Here is a 24,915-nt window from a genome sequence, read left to right on the forward strand (position 1 = left end):
GCAAAGAATTTAATATGAAATATTGTTCTTCCTTTGACTTTACAATCATTCTCAGAGAGGGTGTTCCATACCTGTCATATAACATAAAGGACTTGATTCTATAAATCCTTAATAATTTTAACTTACAACATTTTTAGAACTAAGATTTAAGTTCTTATAATGAGAAAACATAAATGCTACTGGTAATCCTCACTCAAAGTCCTGCTTACTCATTTGTATTCTAACTGTAATAAGCAGATATTGACTGCAGTTGATATCAACAATCAAGATTTATTGATCTGAGCTAAATGCCATCTAAAATAATGTCAAGGTCAATATGTGCTCCAAAGACCATTGATCTTGTATGAGGGCTAATAGGTCATCAATATCTTCATTATTGAACTCCACATATTATAATTTTTTTAAAAAATGTACTTTTCAGGAAGTATATAATTTATTCTAAAGAAGAATGTGAAGACTATTTAGAACCTATTATAATTATGGACACGGAGAATAAACAGTAATGTAGCTCAGTGTAACTTCACCAGTTCTTTCCTGAAAACATTCATCCAGCTTCTTTGTATTTTGGTGATTGGATTTTTAGGTGGGGTATGGCTGAGCCTAGGGTGGTGCTGTCATTAGCTCATCAATGATGTACTATATGTTGGCTGATTGAATTTAAATAAAAAAATAAAAAAGTCTGAAGAAAGAAGTGGAAAAAGAATTGATGTGTTCAAGACTAAAGATAGCAAAGCAGAACTGGGAAGAGGAGCAGAGTTGAGAGGGGTCATTTAAATTTTCACTTTATTTTTTAATAATAATTTTTTATTATGTTATATTAGTCACCATACAGTACATCCCAAGTTTTTGATGTGAAGTTCCATGATTCATTAATTGCATATAACACCCAGTGCACCATGCAATACGTGCCCTCCTTAATAGCCATCACTGGACTATTCCGATCCCCCACCTCCTCCCCTCTAAAGCCCTCAGTTTGTTTCCCAGAGTCCATAGTCTCTCATGGTTCATTCCACCTTCTTTTTACCCCCCTTCCTTCTTCCCTTTCTTCTCCTACCGATCTTCCTACTTTTTATGTTCCATAAATGAGTGATAATTGTCTTTCTCTGCTTGACTTATTTTGCTTACTATTATCTCCTCCAGTCCCGTCCATGTTGCAGCAAATGTTGAGAAATCATTCTTTTTGATGGCTGAGTAATATTCCATTGTATATATAGACCACATCTTCTTAATCCAGTCATCTGTTGAAGGGCATCTTGGCTCCTTCCACAATTTGGCTATTGTGGATAATGCTGCTATGAACATTGAGGTGCATATGGCCCTTCACTACGTTTGTATCTTTGGGGTAAATACCCAGTAGCGCAATTGCTGGATCATAGGGTAGCTCAATTTTTAACTTTTTAAGGGACCTCCACACTGTTTTCCAGTGTGGCTGTACCAACTTGCATTCCCACCAACAATGTAGGAGGGATCCCCTTTCTCCACATCCTCTCCAGCAGTAGTTGTTTCTTGCCTTGTTAATTTTTGCCGTTCTAACTGGTGTAAGGTGGAATCTCAGTGTGGTTTTGATTTGAATTTCCCTGATGGCTAATGATTTTGAACATTTTTTCATGTGTCTGTTAACCATTTGTATGTCTTCATTGGAAAAGTGTCTGTTCATATCTTCTACCCATTTTTTGATTTGATTATTTGTTTCACGTGTATTGAGTTTGAGTTCTTTGTCAATCTTGGATACTAATCTTTTATCTGTAGTGTGCTGGGGAAATTGGACAGCTACGTGCAAAAGAATGAAACTTGACCACTCTCTCACACCATACACAAAGATAAACTCCAGATGGATGAAAGACCTGGATGTGAGACAGGAATCCATCAAAATCCTAGAGGAGAACATAGGCTGCAACCTCTTTGACATTGGCCACAGCAACTTTTTTCATGACACATCTCCAAAGGCAAGAGAAACAAAAGAAAAAAATGAACTTGTGGGACTTCATCAAGATAAAAACTTCTGCACAGCCAAGGAAACAGTCAAAAAAACTAAAGAGGCAGCCCACGGAATGGGAGAAGATATTTGCAAATGACACTACAGATAAATTTTCACTTTTAATAACACTTTCCAATTCTGTATAACTCTTATGTATGATTCTACTGAAGTTAACAAGATAACATCACAAAATGGAAATGAGAAGCAGAAACAACAGATAATATCATCCAAACAAATTTGTGTTTTTTATAATAGAGAAGAAATTGATACATGTGAACTAAAATAAGGTTTTGATGGCCAGTGCAAATTATTTTTTTTGAAACATGAGCTTACATTAACAAAGGACTGACTATGGGTTAGAGATGAGCAGGAACCATCAGTGCAAAATCATTAGCAAAGAAGGACCTGGGTAAGTTTTGAACAAAAATTTATTGGAACTTTCTTTCAGTCTTCTACTGAATTCCTGATGAACCTATGATGAACTCTCAATCCCAAATGTTGAAAAATATGCTTTTTTTTTTGGTTGGCAGGGTGATCTTTTCAAAGTGGGTGATTCCAATTGTAGGTTCCCTAAAGATGCTGATAAGACACTTTATAGTGACCTGTTCTATTTGGCAGTATTTTAAAATAATTAATTCTGTCAACAGATTAATATTAAAATAGTTGTGGACATAAACAGGTTTTATATATATGGTGTTATCACTGAATAAGGGGGAAGACTATAGGGATTATTAAAAGTATATCAATAACTCATGATTCAGTAAGAAAAAATATAATTTCAAAAGTATAAAAGAGCAAATACTTTTAAGAGTTAATTAATAAAACAAGAAATTCCAATTTCAACACATGTATTAAAAAGTTACTTCAGTAATAATAAGAGAAATGCTAATTAACACAAATAATATGGTTCTTTAGGAAAGCTTCCAAATTTTAAGGATACAAAAAAAATTATCTAGTGTTGGTAAGAAATTCTGGAAAATGTTTTTTTCATACAATCTGTTAAGTGAAATACTTATCAAAGCCTACCCCCCCCAAAAAAAACTATTGACCATGCAATTCTGTTCTAGGAATAAAATTTATCCTAAGTAAATAACAGGAAATATCATCAAAATTTAAGTACAAGATGGTTTATTGTGGCATTATTTTAAAAAGAACGAAAACAATTTTTTAAAGGTTTTATTTATTTATTTATTTATTTGAGAGAGAGAGCACATAGGGACAGGGGCAAAGGGGAAGGGGCAGAAGGGGACGGAGAGGGACAAACAGACTCAGTGCTGAGTGCTCAGCCTGAGGGCCCTTTGTGGTCCTATGTTGCTCAAGGCATCCCAAGTGGGGCCAACTTTGGGGGGAGTGATGGGGCAATGGGGGAGTCACAAGGCAACAAGGTGATGTGGGGTGACAGTGTGATGGGAGGGGGTGATGGGGTGATGGGGGGTGAATGGGGCCCAATGTGTGCTCCCCAAATGCAGACCCCAACTGGGGGCTCGATCCCATGAATGAGATCTTCACCTGAGCTGAAACCAAGAGTTGGCTACTCAACTGGTTGAGTCACCCAGGCACCCTAAGAATGAAATAATTTAAATGCTCTAAATGTCCAGCAATATTTGGGGAAGGTAGTCTGCCATGGGCCCCGAAGATCCATCTCTCCACCTTCTTGCAAAGTGTGCCAGATTGTAAGGCTTACATGTCTTGTGATATGGAGCAGTTTCTGTAGCTAGTCACGTTGTCAACTAAGTAGCCTGACTACAATGTAAATGCACATTTCTCAAGGCAAGGGCGCTGCCTTATCTGACTGGCCATAATGGTTGTTGCTTGTCAAGAAGCCCTGGATCTTTGGCTCTGGGTTCTCTTCTGTAATACAATTTTCTGTGTGTGCAGGTGTGAGCTGGAACCATGACATGGCTTTATGGAACTTGGGGGAGAGAGGAAACAATGCAAATATCTGATGCTCTTATTGCCTTCTGTACTGTGAGTATATGTCTTTTTCTCAGACCCAGGAGTCTTGCCTCTTCTGTCAGCATTCCCAAAACAGCAATAGGCTTGTTACCTTACAAGTAGGGTAAATTCTTAGAGCCTTCTGTTTTTTGACAAAATAGGGACTTCTGGCAAGTTCTGGTATGTACATGTGATAGAGTACAGTCTTAGTCAGCCAGGGCTATCGTAACGAAATATCACTGACTGTGTAGTTCAAACAGCAAACATGTATCACAGTTCTGGAGGCCTGGAAGTCCAAGATCAAGGTGCTGACAGATGCAGTATTTTGTGAGGAACCTCTTCCTGGTGTGTAGACTGATGCCTTCTTGTTGTATACTCAAATGGAGAAGAGGGAGAGGGCTCTGTTCTCTTCCTCTTATAAGGACACTGATCCTATGGAATTTCCACCCTCATGACCTTATCTAACCCAAATTACCTCCCAAGGCCTTTCCTTCACATACAATCACACTGGGGATTAGGTCTTCAGCATATGAATTTTGGGTGGATATAAACATTTAGTCCACAAAAAGTATTCAGCTGCCTTGAAAGTTATGTTCTCAAAACAATTATCAATATAAAAGTTTTTATGACATATTGATTAGAGAAAAAATAGATTATGAAAGAGTAGTTTGGTATATTTTTTAAAAAAGTGTATACATTTTCTAAAAGTGTATATATGGAAAGATGAATCTAAGATCAGTTTAAAATGATTGCATCATTTTTTAGATGAGTGGTTCTCTTTGCATATTTGGGGGCCCCGCCCACACCAATTGAATCAGAATCTGTAGGGGGTGACACTGTGTATACTGTATTTTAACAGCCCTCCACGTGATTCTGACAGATGCTAAAGTATGAGAACGACTGACTTAGATGACGTTTCTCCTGCTTGTCAGGGAATTATGCTTTGAGAACCATCATTTTAGTCCATGTGGCAGCTTAGTGCAGTAATGATGAGCATGGACCCTGGAGCCACCTTCTTTGGATTTATATCTGATCCTGCCAATCCCTAGTTTTGTGACTTTAAGCAAGTTTTAAAATTCTCTGTGCCTCCAAACCATAAGAGACTCTTTTTATTTATAGTTTTTTTTATTATGCTCAATTAGCCAGCATATACTACATCATTAGTTTTTGATGTAGTGTTCAATGATTCATTAGTTGCAAATAACACCCAGTGCTCATCACAACAAGTGCCCTCCTTAATAATCATTACCCAGTTATCCCATCCCCCCACACCCCTCCCTTCTGTAACCCTCAATTTGTTTCCTGGAGTCCAGAGTCTCTCATGATTTGTCTCCCTCTCTCATTTCTTCCCATTTGGTTTTCCCTACCTTCCCCTGTGGTCCTCTACTCTATTCCTTATTTCCACATATAAGTGAAACCACATAATTGTCTTTTTCTGCTTGACTTATTTCACTTAGCATAATACCCTCCAGTTCTGTTCATGTCGATGCAAATGGTGGGTATTCATCCTTTCTGATGGCTGAGTAATATTCCATTATATATATGAACCATATGTTCTTTATCCATTCATCAGTTGAAGGGCATCTTGGCTCCTTCCATGGTTTGGCTATTGTGGACAATGCTGCTGTGAACATTGGGTGCATGTGTCCCTTCTTTTCACTACATCTGTATCTTTGAGGTAATACCTAGTAGTGCAATTCCTGGGTCATAGGATAGCTCTATTTTTAACTTTTTGAGGAACCTCCATACTGTTTTCCAGAGTGGCTGCACCAGCTTCCATTCCCACCAAAGTGTAAGAGGGTTCCCCTTTCTCTACATCCTTGCCAACATTTGTTGTTTCGTATCTCGCTTTGGTTTTGATTTGTATTTCCCTGATGGCTAGTGATGTTGAACATTTTTTCATGTGTCTGTTAGCCATTTGTATGTCTTCTTTGGAGATGTGTCCATGTCTTCTGCCCATTTCTTGACTGGATTATTTGTAGTTTTTTTGATGTTGAGTTTGATAAGTTCTTTATAGATCTTAACTCTAGGAAACAAACTTGCTGGAGGGGAGTTGGGTGGGGAGATGGGGTAATTGGGTGATAAGCATTAAGGAGGCACTGGATGTAATGAACATTGGGTGTTATAGGCAACTGATGAATCACTAAATTCTACCCCTGAAACTAACAATGCAGTATATGTTACCTAAATTGAATTTAAATGAAAAATTTAAAAAATAAAATTCTCTGAATTTCATTTTCTCATCTGGAAAGTAGGGGTGAAAATAATAGTTAACCTATAATAATAAGTTACAAAGAGCTTAGTACAATGCTCATGGTATTATAAATGTTTTTCTTATGTTGTGGCTTGCCCAGAATTCATAAATACATTAAAAACAAGAATTTTAGTATTGCCCCTGCCAAGCTTTTTGTGTTACAGCTCTGCACCACTATAGTGAAAACAAGATGAGATTTCAGAAATCAGGCAAACTACTAGCTTTAGTTTCCTCGTCTATAAAATGGTGGCAATAATTTCTCTCCTGCATTTTTTTTGGAAGGATTAAATATGATTACATGTATAAAATACCTGTCAAGTAACCTAAGTTAATGAATCCTCCAACTTCCCGCACCACTTTTCTTACTCATTTAATTAATAAAAATTAATGACTGCTTATTAAATTCTTACTGTTTTAGTCTTCAGGGATAAATCATTTCATTTAAAAGGCCCTACTCTCTTGAAGCTTACATTATATTGGGGGGAAGTTTTAGATAGGGATAAACCTAGAAAGACAGAGTGTTGCATTGGGAATGCAATATCAGGAATGAGAAAGTCTGATTTTCCTGCTATTCTGTTACTAATTTAATGTTTAGTGTTGAGCAAATTACTTATCTGGGCCTCATTAGTAAAATGAGAAGGCTGGACAATATATTTTGAAGATCCTTTAAACTCTAACATTCTTCAATCTAAAACTTCGACAGCTTTATGAGGTATAGAAAACTGAAGTGCCTTTGTGGGCCAGCTAGGTAGTAGAACTGGCTGACTATAAAGAGTGGGGGAGACATGGCAATTTGGGAAGTTCATACCTGAATAAAAGTATTTACATTAAAATTGTGTTTTAAAAGCAATCAGCTCATCATATAGGCAGGATTCTGCAAAACTTGGCCTAAGTATTCGTTCTGATTTAGACAGGGCATTATACTTCTCCATGCTTCAGTTTTCCTGTTTACAGTAGGGCCAACAAATGTGACTCTTAAAAAGAGTGTAAAGACTTTTGAGATAATCATCTAAATCCTTTTAGTTAGGAATGCAAGAAAGAATGACATTCTGCTCTTGAACATGAAAATAAGTTAATTCTATAAAGTAGAATATACCAGGACTGCTACAAATATTCAATTGTCTGCACCTCTTATTTTAATGTAAATGAAAAAATCGTCAATGTTGAACATTGATAGATCATCTCTAGGCAAAGAACCAAAAAAAAAAAAAATTCTGAGCACAAAAATCAGCTTGTATCTGACAATTTCAGGTGGGAGGTGGAGTGTTCTGCATTTGCACTGCAGACCAGTCATAGTTGAGGAGCTCATTAATCATGTCATCTATAGGAAATAATAAAGAATGAAGTATGTTACTTGCATATAGAGATTATCATACTGAATTTATTAAAGAAAGGAGAGTCTTCAGAAGAAAAATTACTGCAAATGGCATAGATCATGAAAAGGGATCATAAAATGATTAAAAAAATGCTTTTTATTGAAAGAGAAACTTTGTCCTGAGAACTTTCCTGTACTTATGATTTTGGAAAATGAAACAGAGATAAGAGTATTTACTTGCACACTTGCTTTGATTTAACTGAGAATTTTTGGTTAGGTTTCAGCAAACCAAAGTGAATTGGAGAATGAGAATTTTAAATGAATTTTGGATGTACAAAATATGGATTACTCAAAAGGAAAAAAAAGTTCACCTTGAAAACATCTATAAGCATGAAGTCTTCAAATGTCTCAAACAGTGCTATTTGGCATCCTGAGTTTATTAAGAATAATATTTTTCCCCATTATAATGCTAAAACTTTAAGAAAGTAATGAAAACATTATAAGTTTAAATAGTTATATTTGATTCAGGGGCCAGGAAGTGAATTCATTATTGATAAAAGTCTCAATGTTGAGATTTAGCAATAAATATATTTGATTAATTTTTAATGGTACATAAAACATTTTTAATTTTGGGAACTATTTATTTTGGCATAGTTTAGAGCATACTCATTATCACATCAGCATGGTATATAAGTAATTTTTTGGTTTATTTCTTACAACTTTATTGTGGTGTAATTGACATGCAATAAACTGCACATAATTAATATATAAAGTTTGATAAATTATGACAAATATCCATATATCTGTCTTTATATATACTCATTAAAATATCTCCACAGTCAATATAATGAGCACGATATTGCATCAAAAGCTTTTTTGTGCCCCTTGGTTATCCCTCCTTCCCACCTTGCCTGAACCTCTTTCTCCTCCCCACTGTTCCCCAGGCACCACTGATTGCTTCACTGTCTATAGATAGTTTGAATTTTTTAGAATTTTATATAAATGGAATGATAGTATAAAATGATAGTTTTTTTTTTGTCTGACTTTTTTCATCCAACATAATTATTTTGAGATTCATTCATGGTTTTGCCCAGCTCAATAGTCTATTTCTTTATACTGCTGAGTACTAATTCATTCTATGAATATGCTAAATTTGTTTATCCATTTGCCTCTTAATTTGCTTAAAGATTTTGGCTATTACAAATAAGCTGCTATGAACATTCCTCTACACTTAAGAAAGTGAAATGCTTAGGTATAAAACTAATAAAATATGTCAAGATCTGTATGAAGAAAACTATAAAGCTCTGATGAAAGATATCAAAGAACTAAATAAATGAAGAGATATTGTATGTTCATCAATAAGAAGACAATATTGTCCAGATGTCAGTTCTTCCCAATTTGATGTGTAGATTCAACACAATCCCAATCTCAATTCTGGCAAGATTTCTATCTTTTTCTTGTGTGCATATGTGTGTATTGACAAACTGATTATTTATTTATTTATTTATTTATTTATTTATTTATTTATTTATTTAAATTCAATTAGCCAACATATAGTACATCATTAGTTGCTGATGTAGTGTTCAATGATTCATCAATTGCATATAATACCCAGTGCTCATGAAAAACTGATTCTTAAGTTTTTAGGGAGGGGTAAAAGACCCAAAATAATCAACACAATATTGAAGGAAAAGAACAGGGCTGGAGGACTGACACTCCCTGACATTAAGACTTACACTAAAGATACAGTAATCAAGACAATGTAGTATTGTGAAAAGAATAGACAGATAGATCAATGAAAGAGAATCGAGCACCGAGAAATAAACCCACAAAAATATAATCAACTGACCTTGACAAAGGAGCAAAGGCAATACAATGGAGCACGGATAGTCTCTTCAACAAATGGTGCTAAAACTATTGGACATTCGCATGCAAAAAGTAAATGTAGACACAGACCTCACACCTTTCACAAAAGCTACTCAAAATAAATCACAGAACTAAACGTAAAACACAAAACTATAAAACTTCTAGAAGACAATAGGGGAAAACCTAGATGTCCTTGGGTATGGTGGTGACTCTTTAGGTACAACATCAAAACATAGTCCATGAAAAGGGAGCGAATAGATGGAAAGAAAAATAAACACTTTTTATACACAGGCTTTTTTTTTTTAAGATTTATTTATTTATTTTAGTGGGAAAGAGAGCACACATGTGAGGGGAGGGGCTGTGGGAGGGAATCTCCAAGCAGACTCCCCACTGACTGGGCAGCCCATCATAGGGCTCCATCTCATAACACTGAAATCATGAGCTGAGCCAAAACTAAGAGTTGATTGCTCAACTGCCTGAGCCACTCAGGCACTCCCAGACTGCTTTATTTCTCATACTTCTAATAATCCTATAATTCCTAACAACTCTTAAATAATCCCCAGTTAAGATAAGAGGAAACTGAAGTTCAAACAAGTAAAATGATTGCACAATCTCAGTAGGTAAAAAGTAGAAGAGAAGGAATTTGGATTCCTGTTGGTCTGATGCCATCTTTTGCTTTTAGCCCTACATCAGTGTGCTTGCTTACCAAGTAGAAACCGGGACAGTGACTGGCTGAGGAATTAGGAGTTTTCGGCAATACTAGGAGCAGTAGATTATGGGTAGCTGCAGCTGTATCTCAAGAGCCTATAAACCACTTCACAAAAAGAAGGCCAGTCTTAGAAATCTGAAATTCTCAGCTTCCGTCAAATAAGAGCTTTCTGACTCTTGTTTCCCTTGCCTTTCCCGGTGCCAATGTTAGAGGGGCCGGATACAGTCCAGTGAAGCAGGGTGCGGGAGCAGAAGAGCAGGATGAAGTTTCCAACTAAGCCCTGCCCCTGTAGTGGCCCTTAGTTAGAAAAACGGAGAAGTTTAAATCAGATGATAGACTTCAATTATGTCAAACAGGACTTTTTGTTGCCTAAAATTACTAGAAAAAATGGTAGTTTTTAGCAAAGGTATCATCTAGGGGTGGAGAAGATCAAGTTGAGGGGTCAGTAGTGGAAACGTTAAATTTGCTCTATTTTTTCTGGTTTTGCTCTTTTGATAAATTGCATTCATACCAAATAGCAAGGTTTATAAAAATGTATTTGATAATGTCTTCAACTTTCCTCCATGAATTGTTTCATAGCTAAAGGCTGGGTAACACATTGCTTGCTTTTCTCTAAAACAGCATTGTCCACCAGAATTTATGCTGTTACTGAAATGTTCCATATTTGTGCTATCTGATATGGTCACCACTTGTCACATATGGCTTTGGAGCACTAAAATATGGCTTGTGTGACAGAGGAACTAAGTATTTAATTTTCACTTAATTTTATTTTATTTTTATTATTATTTTTTTAAAGATTTTATTTATTTATTCGACAGAGATAGAGACAGCCAGTGAGAGAGGGAACACAAGCAGGGAGAGTGGGAGAGGAAGAAGCAGGCTCATAGCGGAGGAGCCTGATGTGGGGCTCGATCCCATAACGCCAGGATCACGCCCTGAGCCGAAGGCAGACGCTTAACTGCTGTGCCACCAAGGTGCCCCTAATTTTCACTTAATTTTAAGTTAAACTAAATTAAATTTAAATAGCCATATGTAACTAGCAACTACCATATTGGATAGTACAACTCTAGAAAATACATTTTAAAATTCAATAGACCTCTGGCTCCCACAAAACCCTTTGTAGACATTTCATTCTATTGCACTTATTCATTTCATTTTAAAGGATATTACAGATAATGGAGTTCTTTCTTTTTCAACAGATAAGCAAGCTTCAGCTTAGGGAAGAAATGCTTTGTAAAGCCTTCATATTTCAGGCTAAAGTGTCCATTTGTCTTCAGTAATATCTGGCTTTGAAATGCTGCTGTTGTTAGCACTAAATGAAGCCTCAATTTCCATGCTTCAGAGATGGTATTGGTGAACATTAGCAGTGTGTGCGGTGCGCACAGTGACGAGCAGTCACATGCATTGAGGTCTGTGCTGAACAATTCTGCCTCAGGATCCCTGCAGATTCCTTGAGTATCCTTTTAAAGACTACTATCTGTTTTAAGAGAGGAACAGATGCATCTTCCCATATAGAGCAATCAGCGAGGTTCAGGAGATGTAGGGCCAGACAATATTCATCTTTTTTTCACAGTGCTGAGTACATTGGTGATACTTAAACCAGTCTTCCCAGCAACTAGCTTCTCTCTTTTTTGTAAAATTGGTTTCTATTTAGGCTGTTTGGGATCAGGAGCTATTGAGTTGTCATGTGAGTGAATTTCTTTCATTGTTTATAGTCCTTTTTAATGCAGTGCTTTAAGGCGTACTAGTATGTCTATCTTAAAACTTGATTTTCAGAAGTCCTACCTTTATGAAAAAAACAAATTTTTCTTCTCCTTTGAAAGCATGACAATGATTTTAAATTAAAATAAGTTCTTTGGCTCACAATATTGTCTTCCTTTCATAAGCAATATGCATCTTGTACCAGGGATAGATGTATGAGAAAAATGTCCATGTATACACACATAGCTTATTACATATATTGTACCCTCCCCACAAAACACACAAATCAATTCTACCCAGTAAGTAGAAGCAACAGCCTCATTAGAATGCATTGTATATTTATGTGCATGTATACATATACAATATGGACTTATAGTCATAAATGACATAAAATTAGGCAAAACACATTAGATAACAGAGAACTGAACCTCACTAAAATGCATTCAGTCTTAGTATATATTTTCTTAGAGGCCATACATTAGAATCCTGTATAAAATGCCAAAGTCTCCCGGACAATAGTTTGTTTTAATTCATCACTTGGACATGTCCACTGATAGGAAACTTGATACTTCACCAGGTAGCCTGTTCTATTGTCAGGTAGCTACTGTTTTTAGAAAAATGTCAGTATAAGGGTCAAGTCTCTCTCCCTATAGCTTCTATTTATTGGTTCCATTTAAAAAATTTTTTTTAAGTCATTTTTATTTTTAAAAGATTTTAATTATTTATTTGACAGAGATAGAGACAACCGGCAAGAGAGGGAACACAAGCAGGGGGAGTGGTTGAGGAAGAAGCAGGCTCCCAGCGGAAGAGCCCAACGTGGGGCTCGATCCCAGAACGCCAGGATCACGCCCTGAGCCGAAGGCGGATGCTTAACGACTGAGCCACCCAGGTGCCCCCCATTAAAAAATTTTTTTTTTTTAGTATAGTTAGTATAGAATGTTTACATTAGTTCCAGGTGTACAGCGTAGTGATTTAACTTCTCTATGTTATGCTATGCTCACCACAAGTGTGGCTACCATCTGTCACCATGCAACATTATTACAGCATCATTGACTATATTCCCTATGCTGTGCCTTTTATTCCCATGATTTATTCATTCCATAGCTGGAAGCTGTATATCCCATTCGCCTTTACCCATTTTGCCCATTCTCCCACCCCCTTCACCTCTGGCAACATCAGTTTGTTCTCTGTATTTATAGATCTGATTCTGCTTTTGGTTTGTCTGTTTATTCATTTGTTATTTATTGGCTCTGTTTTTAGCCATTTTACAATTCTAAAAGATATGCATATAAAGGATCAAAAAAATCTCTGTGGAAGGACAAATAAATCTCAAACAAATGGTAAAAGAAATATTCTATTAGTTTGATTAGAACAAAGTTCTAGAATTCTCACTGAACTTAATGTCAGTGGACAATATAAATGAAGGTTGTTATACCTTGCACTAAGTAAAATTCCATTTATGAAAATCTTAACTTGCAACATGGATAAAATGGAAGATAGTCATCAATTTTTATAATAATTTTTCTGTTTATACATGGATTCAGTATAGAATTTTTTTAAATAATGAGTTGTTTTAGTGCACTAAAATATAAATCAGTTTATAAAAACTCAGTTCACACTCAATCTTCCTTATCTATTAGTGGTTAATTTACTTTACATCAAATGTTCTCTAATGGATGTTGGTGAGAAAAATGGACTTCTCATTCTGTGTTGGAACTTGAAACAGAGTTTTCTGAAAGACACTCTTAATTAAAGGCATGCAATAACCTGTATCAAAATCAATAGTTTTAAAACTATGCCAAAACTATTTATATGCATTGGTTTATGATTTTTTAATATCTTCTTTAAAATTCATAGAGATATTATTTATTTTAAAGATCTAGAAAATATCTGAATGAGCAAAATACATATGATACCATCCTCTTAAATTATATATGTATTTTTTTAATAGTTCTTGTGCCAGGAGGAAGTTGTTGCACATGTTTATTTAAAAATGGTCCTAAGAAACTTATTTCACCAAGGTTAAAGAGTACAGGATCAATATACAGAAATCGATTGTCTTTCTATACAGTGGCAGCAAACAAACCAAAAATCAAATTAAGAAAACAAATCCATTTACAATAACATCTAAAAGAATAAAGTACTTACAAAAAACAAAAGAGAATTGCATTTTGTTTGAAACAATAAGGAAGTAGATGCAGTCCTTTGAGAAGGGTCTTAGTAGAGAAAATTACTGAAAACAGGCAATACAATGTTAATAAATATCAGAATAAAACTTGATAATATGGTAATGATATTTCTAGTTAGAGAGGAATAAGGAGGAGTAAATAGAGTGGAATAAAAGTCTTTTTCCTGATTGGAGGACATATGGTCCTATATATTGAGTATGACCCATTCCAGTTGATCTTCCTGCCATCCTTCTATTCTGACCTTGGAAGGGAAAAGGAAGAAGAAAAGGAGCATGTCTGAGAACTGAGAGCTTCTACTATGTGCAGAAGTTTTAACTTTACTGTAAAGTCACAGTGTTAGACTAAAAAGTGAGAAATTGATAGTAAATGGAGTATAAAATTTGTCTTGGGCTTCAGTAAAATGAATCAAGTATTAAATTAAGTGATGATTATAAGCAAATATACCTTGAAACAAATCTAAGTCATAGAGAACATTCTTTTCTTATATCTTACCACATACTATTTCTTTTACTTTCATATAATATTTAATTATTTTTTATTATCATTTTAGAGGCTAATGGATTTATAGAAAAAGCAATGTTGACTGGATCTTAGTTCTTATCTTCCACACTTTTCTTTGCCTTGAAGCACTAAAACTGCCTAACCATTCGTCTGTTCTCTGGATTTATAGGTCTGGTTCTGCTTTTTGTTTATTCATTTGTTTTGTCTTTTAGATTCCACATATAAGTGATACCATGTAGTATTTGTTTTTTTCTGACTTATTTCACTTAGCATAATACCCCCTAGGTCAATTCCTGCTTATTTCCTCATTTATGGCTGAATAATATTCCAGTGTGTGTGTGAGTGTATATGTATGTGATATATCACATCTTCTTTATCCATTCATCTACTGATGGATACTTAGGTTGCTTCCATATCTTGCCTATTTTAAATAATGCTGCAATAAACATAGGGGTGCATATATATTTTGAATTAGTGTTTTCATTTTCTTTGGGTAAATACCTAGTGGTGGAACTATTGAATCATATGGTATTTCTATTTTTAATTTTTTGAGGAACCTTCAAAATATTTGAATGTACACTTCACAAAATAGGTATACAAATGGCCAATAAGCATATAAAAAGATGCTAAACATAATCAGTCACCAGGATAATGCAAATTAAAACCACAATGTGTTATAGCTATATAGTTTCTGCAAGGATTTTTTTATGTGTTGGCAAAGATGTAGAGCATTTGAAAATCACACTCATTGCTTGTGGGAGTATAAAGATGTATTATTTTGGAAAACATTTTGTCAGATTCTTGTAAAATGAAACATACACTTAACATATGACCTAGAAATTCCACTCCTGGGTATTTAACCAACAGAAAAGAAAATACATCACAATGATCATGGCACCTTGCATCATAATAGCCCCAAACCAAAACACCCAAATGTCAACAGGTCAATGGCTAAACAAATGATGGTATATTCACACAATTGAATAGTATACAGCAGCAAAAAGAACAAACTAATGATACATGCAACAACATAAATGAATCTCAAAAAGTCATGCCAGGTAAAAGAATTCAGACATAAAGAATATATACTAGATGATTCTGTTTATATTAAATTTTAGAACAGACAAAGCTAATTTATAGTAACAGCAGATCAGTGTTTTCTTGGGGCCAGGGTGTTGACCACCAAGGGTTAACAGCAAATGGTTGGGGATGATGGAAATGTTCTGTATCTTCATTGTGGCCATGGTGGTTACCTAAATGTATTCTTTTGTCATAGTTCATTATCAATGCAATTAAAATGGGTGAATTTTATCGTATTTAAATGATACTTCAGTAAAGTTTATTAAAAATAAGGTCAAATGTTTCATCTTTGACAGAAAAAACTTATAAAAACTTTATTTTGATTCCATGATTTGGGGGAAATTATTAAACCATTATTGGAATTGATTTTCTGCTTATAGCATATGATAACACTAGTATATAACTGGCATCATTTAATTATTTACAAAGTTGTACAGTTAATAGAGCCAGCCCACTGACAGCCATCATTTCACATTTCATAGGTTTACAAAAATAAGTGAAATTAACTTATAAGCATAATCTTTTTTAAAAATATTTTATTTTATTTGACAGAGAGAGACACAATGAGAGAGTGAACACAAGCAGGGGTAGTGGGAGAGGGAGAAGCAGGCTGAGCAGGGAGCCCGATGCGGGCTCGATCCCAGGACCCTGGGATCCCGCCCTGAGCCGAAGACAGACTTAACAACTGAGCCATCCAGGCGCCCCAAGCATAACCCTTGATCTGAATGAAAAGTTACGCTTGATAGAGTTGTACATGTTCAACTATTGTCTTCGAGCAATTTTTCTGAAAATAAGCTACTAGTTTTTGAAGTAAATGCTGATGATACTCTAGCAGATTTTGACACCTGGTTTTGAAGGAGTCAGTGAAATCACCGTGGCTCCGAATGTAGATGGTAAACACTGAAAGCATGTTGCAAGTTACATGCATATTATCAATTTTCTTGAGAAACAAAACTTTGGTGCCTACTTTTAAAAATAGACATGCACTTATGCTTTCTTTTTTTAGCTCATTATTAATGAAATAGTTTATTGAAAATCAAACAACAGGATAAACAGGTATGCAAAAAACTTCCAACCCTCTGTGGTCACAGTGTTCAGACCACTCTTCATAGAGAGAACAGCTCAGCCTCTGTTTCCTGCACACATTTCACGTCTAGCCAGCCTGTAAATTCCCACTTTTCCCATGCACCTTGCTATATGGCAGTGTGGCAACTTCTTGCATTTCTCCAAGTCAAATCCAGGGCCGGCTTTAATGGCGTGTAACAAACACATTGACACAGGGTCCTGCTCTCAGAAGGACCCCAAGCTTTTTAAAAATCCTGTTGTTGCCCTCTTGAAATTCTTAATAATTTTATCTTTGAAACTGTTTTGTAAGTGAGATCTGAGGGGATAAAGAAGTATGCGCATGAGCAGAGGAGTGATAAATAACAAAATGAGATTAATGAAAAAAAACACATTTCTAAAATCAAGATAATTCTGATGTACTTTTCTTACTAATCCTGAATGATAACAGCTTTTATTTCCATAGATGGAGACATACTTCAGGTTTTAATTCTGATATTGCTGGTCTTCCCAGATTCTTAAGTGCCCTCACTGTTCTGGGGGTAAACCTGTTCTAAGAATTGTAAAGCAGAGTTTCATAGTTTATAGGCCACCCTTCATCTGCTCTAGGAAAGGCTTGTCATGTTGGAAACAAACTGACCACTTTTTCAGAGAAGATTTGTTTGTTACTAGACATTTACTTTTTTAAATCAAAATTGAGGATTTTAAATTATAAAAGCAGCACACATTTATTGTAAAAAGAAGAAAAAGAACACAGAAATATATGAGATATAAAAATTGAAAAGGCATACNATATATATATATATATATATATATATATATATATATATTTACCATATATATGTAAGATGTATATATATCATATATGGATCTCCTGTATTTTTATGACTACCTTACAATTTTTAAAACCTACTCCAAATTGGTTATCTCTAAATTTGTAAAATTTAAATAACCTGCCATGAATGGATTTTTTTTTTTACATTATTTATAATACACCTTAAGGGCATAAGAAGACATACAGGACATAAAGGTATGAAATGGCTACATTTTGTTGTGAATTGTTAGCCATATTATGACAACTATTTACCCTACTTGTGCATCCTATCAAGAATAGGCATCTCTCCCTACCTACTAGCTGAGAATTACTGCTTTAGGCTAATCTATTAGATCTGAAAATAAAGGTTCTGCTGCATTGTCCATAATACTAAGTATAATAATGATAAAGATAATCATGAGTTTACTTTGATTGTTGTGAATGCCATTCTTTTAAAAGTTGGTCCCTGCTTCCCCCTTCCTGAATGAGTACCTTGGGACAAAAGATCAGAAACTCCCCTGAGAGTTGCCTTAACAGTGTTCAATGAGTAGTAGGGAAAGCTTAGTTTTCTATACCTGAGGCTTTACCACTTTCACCGAGAAGTAAGATCATAAGGATTGAAGTCTAAAAGGTGTTCTTCCTTATGACTCCTGTCCAACTTCAGATTCCACACATGTTGAAACTCTCATTAATGTTGCTGTTGTGATACATGCCTGGAAGGAGAGAATTGACAGTTATTTTGATCAACAAGAGTTGACAGTTTGGATTTTGGCTTTTACGATGGTGTTATTTAACATTCAGCACAGAATCTTCCAGATGCCATCTACAATCACTCATTTGTAGGTCTTCCCTCATTGCAGATCTATCAGGTAGGCCCTGGCTTTGCACTTCCTTTGACCACTGACCTGCCTTCCCTCTTCACATCTGGTGTGAGCCATTACTTCTAGCCCCACTTTATATCAAGGGGTTCAAGACTTGGTTTGTGGGGCACTCGGTATGCTTTTTCTAACATCAGCTAGAAATCTCAATAACTTTTCAAGTTTCCTTCCCTCTCCCGCAGATCAGTCTGGGTGCTGATTCTAATTCCATTGAAGAATTCCGTCTTCTTTCTGTCGCTTCTTTCTGACTTTTTTCCTTAGGCTGTCTTGTGGGTTTATCTTTATTCCTCAGACTTTTAATCAGTATATCAAATAAAAACAAAGCCAGACATAGGTAAGGAGAGAATTTACTGCAATAGGAAGGAAAGGCACCAGTGTAGTAGGGAAAGGGACACTATTGCCAGAGGGAGAAAGCTTGGGCTAGAAGCCCTGCAAGCATCTCACTGGTAGTGAGAAAAAAGCTTTGCTTTTACAGGAAGGAGTAAACAAGGCTGAAAGAACCAGGCTGGGGAAATTGGATGCATGAGAGTGGCTGTGAATAGAGAGTTGATCAGAGAACCGTCTGCCCTGAGATCAGTCTATTTTCAGAAGTGTCCATTAGAAGGGGTTCTATACTGGCTCAGGATGAGGGTGAATCAAAAGTCAGTAGCTTGGAGGAAGGAAACTTAACCCACATTTACTTAACAAGCATTTTGTTCTGATTTATCAGTGGAGACCAGTCAGCTAATCATTTATGAGGCAAAGCATGGGAATTTGCAGGGTCTGTGTCTGGCTTTGTCATAGGTAGACGAGGGGGCATCTATGTGCCTCATTTAAGTCATAGGGAAGGGTGTCTCTTTGCAGTAAGACATTTTCCGGAATACTAAATGTGGAGGAAATTTTGAACTTTTGCTCTTTTCCAGGATCACAGAGTTCAAGCAAAATTCAGCATTGTTATCGGTTATCATCATTTCTCTTGTCCCTAGTCTGACTTCTTTTCAGAAATGTGCTGATTCCCTCATGCCTGTACTTTAGATCTCCTGGGTTTGCCTTTATCTTACTCAGGTCTTGTCTTACATACTTTTTTACTTTAAAAATTGTATTGCTATTATTTTAAGAAATAGTTTTAACTTATAAAAGCAAAAATCTCAAAAAATATGGAAGCCTATACTAAAAATTAAAATACCACCTTACTTTATATTTTTAAATGTGTTTCCTTCTCCAAACCAAACTCAATTTATATAACAATATAGAAAAATAATACTAAACTATGAATAATTATCTTATATTGTAATATTGTTCTGTGGTGTTAAACACTTTCATTAAGCAAAACAGTCATTTGACTGGCTCTCTGAACTCCATGGGTAACTCTAAATGAAGGCATATCTGTATGCAGGAGCTCCTGTGGGGTTCAGGACTTTGCCTCCTACCACGGTTAGGCTCTGATTTCCTTTGCATTGGTTTCATTTTTCCAAATAATGAAAAAGATGGTTACTAGCAGTCCAAACCTTCATTGGGCTTGATGAAAAACTCTAGATATTTTTCTCCAATTAAATTCTGGACTTTTGATCTCCTTGTCCTCAACTGAGCTGTTTTGCTCCCTGGACCAGATACCATTCATCAGATTGTCCACATCTCTTTTAAGATCCGAGGAGTAGGGTGGGCTGCCCTGGAGCAATATCAACCAAGAAGTTCCAGGGTTAACTTTCCAAGTGACAATTGAGAGCAAAATGTGGGAATGGGAAGGGCAGGATGATAATCTTTAAAAAAAATAATGATTAAGTGAAAGTTTTAAGTTTGTACCTCTTTTTTGAAAAAAAATTTTTTGCAGATCATACAAGTGGTGTTCAAGGAGATATGGTGAAAAATTACTGACCCTTCGTATTCATTCCCTGACTTTAGATTTACTACCCAGAGACAACAATTTTTACTCTTTCACTTATTTACTGTTACTTATCCTAAATCTTTTTCTGATATGCTAATGCAAACATTTATTTTTCAGCATTCAGTGTTGCTGCTGAAAATACTGCTGTCATTTTCTTGCTGGTTCTTTGTTAATGGCCTGTTTTTCCTCTGGATTCCTTTAAAATCTTTTTAACTCGATATTCTAATATTTCACTTAAATTTGCCTAGGTTTGGGTCCATTTTAATTCATTTACAGGGCCTTTGATAGATCCTTCAGTTCTAAAAGTTGTTTCTGCAGTAACTTTGTCTCCTTAAAAATCTCCTTGGAGAAGCCACCAAGGGAGATGGAAAAGATGTGTGGATACAGTGAGACTGTGCAGAGCTATGTCATGGAAGGAGAGCAAGGAACGTGAGTTGACAAAGGCATGAACAACTTTGTTGAAGCCACCTTAGTGGCAATAAGATGAGAACGTAGAGTTGTCCATTGGTTCTTGACAAGAGTGAATGAATTGTAGTGCTTTGAATGAAAGCCAGGTTAGAAATGGTTGTAAGGGGAATCAGAAATGAGGAAGGAAAAACTTCCATTGTGAATAGGACCAAGAAAGGTAGCAATAGGTAAAGGGGATGTATTAGTTCAGGAAAGAGGGGGATAACCATAGGAGTAAATTCTTCAGCTGATAGTGGGACATGGCGAAGGTGCTAAATGGGAATAAAGTGATTGTTTTGAAGAAGTGCTGTTTTTACATGTCCCAGTGATCAAAGCTATTTAATTTCATTATTTCTCAAGATATCTTCAACTTTAGTAGTTCCAGTGTCAAAAGGGTGACTTGTCTCCACATGCAAAATGAACTGGGGTAATTATCTGAATCTCAAGTATTATGGCTTACTGTCACAATGGAGCTTTGCCTAGAATCTTGGCTCTTTTTGGTACTTACCTCGTGACTCTACGCAAGCTTGTGTTAACTTATCTATTGAATGGGAATAATAATATTTATTACCTGGGTTTGTTGTGGACATGAAATGAAATAATGTCTGTATGGATTGATTTACTTATGTCTGTACCAAAATGTAAAATGGACATTTGCTGAAATATGTATGACAGTACTCAATTGGTTATAGTTCAGCTATTATTTTATGCTCTTAAACAGTGCTAGATAATAAATGCCTTGAAGGAAGATATAACATTTTACCCATTTTGTAGCCTTAGTACCCAGAAGTTTACTTAGCTCAGATCAGAGCTGGTGCTCTGTGTATGTCCAAAAAAAAAAGGGGGGGGGGAAGAAAAGAAAAAAACACGAAGTAACTTCTTGTAAATTATAAAGCAAAACAGGAATGACTGTATTCATTCTGACTTTGTAGTTCTGCCTTTGATACAATGGAATGTGGAATGATTTCCTTACAAAAAATCTATTTGGCACTGGAATTATAAGAGATGCTTAGGAACATCCATGTATAGCTATCTTTCATATCTGCCTGAAGTCACACAACTGGGTTTTAGCTTCTAATGTTCTTTTTTTTTTTTTTTTTAAAGATTTTTTATTTATTTGACAGTGATAGAGATAGCCAGCGAGAGGGGGAACACAAGAAGGGGGAGTGGGAAAGGAAGAAGCAGGCTCATAGCAGAGGAGCCTGATGTGGGGCTCGATCCCATAACGCCGGGATCACGCCCTGAGCCGAAGGCAGACGCTTAACCGCTGTGCCACCCAGGTGCCCCTAGCTTCTAATGTTCTTAACTGTTTCATTATTATTCATCTATGACCAGACAGACAATTTATTGTAATTTTACCTATAATCATGTTTTGATAGCTGCATTTCATCTCAGTCCATAAGTTTTGTTTAAAAAGGCTTTTGGGTTTGATTCCTACATGTTTTATTTAGTCTTTTAGCACATGTTCTAAATGAGTCCATTATATTCACAAGGATTCCTTACAGCCCAGGCATTAAGACTATCATGAGGTCCTAGAAAACATGACCCCAAAAAGTACTTTCCATTGTCTCAACTTGTTGGAATTAGATCTGAAAAATATCTTAAGATTTTGGTCTAGATGTGTTTGTGTGCTCATTTGTCTTATTTTGTCATTAACTCCTCTTTCTTATGCCTGCTCTGCTCTCTTCATGATTCTCCTGTTTAAAGAGTTGGGGTAGTTTAAGAATACAAAATGGAAGCTTTAGCAAATATGCTCTCTTCAGTCTGTAGGGGCAGGTCTTTAACTTCATTGTGTCCTGAACAGGGAGATACATGGGCTTCTATTAACAAATTAGAGTTTAATTAAATTAGTTTAGATTTAAGAGAAAGTATCTTTTCATTTGATTGGAAGCAATTGAAATTAATGAGATGAAATATTTAAGTTCAGCATTTATCTTTTGCCCATTGAATTTTTTCTGAATCTAATAAATTCAGGTTTTTAAAAAAGCCATGTTCTCTAAGAACCAGAAGAAGAACATTTACTGCCTTTTAGAGAATATTGATATAACTATAAAAATTATTACAGAATTTAGTGGGGTTAAATTATGTATTAAAAGGTGAAAATATAAATCCTGGATCTATATCAAATCCTGGTGTCACATCACCGAGGTTCATTAGGTTGGAATTGGTTTCCAGAGAATATTATATACATGGGAGTGGCTATCTCTTTATGTATCAGATTTATGAGTCTGTATAGTAATTGGCAAAATATATTGCTTAATTTCACTCCTGAGGATAAACACTAAGTGAAAAACCTGAATTGCCTACCCAGTCTCCAAAAACCAATACAAGCAACAAATTCCTCAAATTCGGGAAACACTTAATATAGCATTAAGTTAAAATAGTGAAAAATGAAAATAACGTCAATAGTCAAAATAGGGAAAGAGACAAAATACTATGTAGTCACTAAGAGAATGTATAATGAGATATTTGTAATAAACTAGGGGAAAGGCTTATGTTGCAATTTTCGATATGAGAAGCAGTCACAATTTTTATATATGGAAGAGCTGAACTAACTGAAGCATATGCAGAGAAAATAGAGCAGAAGGAAATTCACCAACATTTATCAGTTATCACGCCTGGTGATTTAAATATTTTCCTTTATAACTTTATGTACTTGATTTTTTTCTACAATGGACAAGTGTTAACTTTTATCATCAAAAAAAGTTGAAATAAAGTTGTGTATAAACAGCTTAGTTTAGGGATGATGATTCATCCTCTCACAGCAGTCATTGTGATAGCCTCTTGATGTGGTGTCTTCCTGTCTGAAAGTATTTCTTGTGTTCTTTAAACCCTTTGATCCCATTCACTTTGAAAGCAGCATGACCTTGCAAGCCTGGGGTTTGCAGCTTTCTTAGATGAATGATTTTCAGACGTGATTTTTTTTTTAATCAGGTGAATTTTGTAAAATGCTATTTTCCTTTTGTATCTAGAAATATATTTGTGCTAAAGTTTTAACCACAAGCCAAGTATGGAGTAATTTGGTTTGGCGGTTACTAAGCTATTGATAAATGTCGTACATAGTTAAGTTAAATTTGCTTTTTGGTTTCATTCTGAAAATGGCCTAACTTTCCTAGGAAAAGTGAACGTCATCTTCAGCCGAGATAGATATAACATACTCTGTGGCAAAATTGTAGTATACCCCAACTACTTCTAAAGAGGGTTTGGTACAGAATTACTGAATATATTACTGAACGGCCTCCTGGAAAGTCCTATATATACACTTTATACACTTACCTAACGCATCGCTATTACTTAATAATCACTATTTCAGCCTTAAAATTTTGGGACATTTATTCATTCATGCATTCGACAGACATGGAATGAGCACCTGTTATGAGAGATGCTGCGGTGGTGACTGGATCTAACACTCCAATGTACCTAAGTATATTAAGATTCTAATCCATTAGGTGAAAAAACAAAATGCAAATGAAATATATATTTTGATCATATTTATGCAAATATATTTAGCTATATGAGGACAGGGATTTTTGTCTGCTTTGTTTCTCCTAGCTCCCAGAACAGTTGCTGGTAAAAGCAAATGTTCAGTAAGTATTTGTTATACATGAATAAGTAAGTAGACTGATATGGTCCTCTGACAGGCATATGGATGACAGGAGGGAGAACATTTTGTCAAAAGCCTGGAAATGGGAGAAAGGCAAGATGACTTTGAAAGAGTTACCCCTGACTAGGGTCTATCCCTAAGAAGAACAGAGAGCAGGCCCACTTCTGTCTATGCTCTCATAGTTTGTTGTTTCCTTGCTTTCCCTCAAAGCACTGTTCTCTCCTATCTTCCTGGCTTTGTATGTTGCAGAGGTAGTACAGAGAATTCATTCAACAACCTCATAAGCAAACTTTGTACACAGGGATTCTGTCTATTGCTCTTGTTCCCTCAAGAAATTTAATGTGAAAACTAGTATTTCCATTTCTCCTTGCTCACCATTCTCTTTGGGAGTTAGACAGAACTGATTTTTTTTTTTAATTAGGTCTTAAGTTCCTAAATAGACTAGAAGACAAAGAAGACTTTTCATTAATTAAAAAAAATGGCATCTCGCAATTCCACTGCCTGGTATTTACCCAAAAGAAATAGAATAATGTTTCCACCAAAAGAAATTATGAAAGAATATTCACAGCAGCTTTATTCATAATAGTCAAAGATGAAAACAATCCAAATGTCCTGCAAGAGAACTGATAACCAAACTGAGACATATTCATCCATTAGAATATTATACAGCAATTAACAGGAATGAGCTACCTATATATGGAATAACAATGTATGTCTC

The 24,915-nt window shown here is 35.5% G+C and overlaps 1 protein-coding gene across 3 annotated transcripts in view; it reads left to right on the forward strand.

Moving 5' to 3' along the window:
* The window catches only part of ZPLD1 (zona pellucida like domain containing 1), a 265,892-nt gene that overhangs the window by 106,597 nt on the left and 134,380 nt on the right, over positions 1-24,915 (forward strand). For all 3 annotated transcript variants that reach the window (XM_034657659.1, XM_034657665.1, XM_034657669.1), the window contains one exon: positions 3,857-3,946. The gene's annotated coding sequence lies outside the window, so the exon portion shown is untranslated. The remainder of the gene's footprint in view (positions 1-3,856; positions 3,947-24,915) is intronic.

Source organism: Ailuropoda melanoleuca, chromosome 1, assembly GCF_002007445.2.
Source record: "Ailuropoda melanoleuca isolate Jingjing chromosome 1, ASM200744v2, whole genome shotgun sequence".
Lineage (NCBI taxonomy): Eukaryota > Metazoa > Chordata > Mammalia > Carnivora > Ursidae > Ailuropoda > Ailuropoda melanoleuca.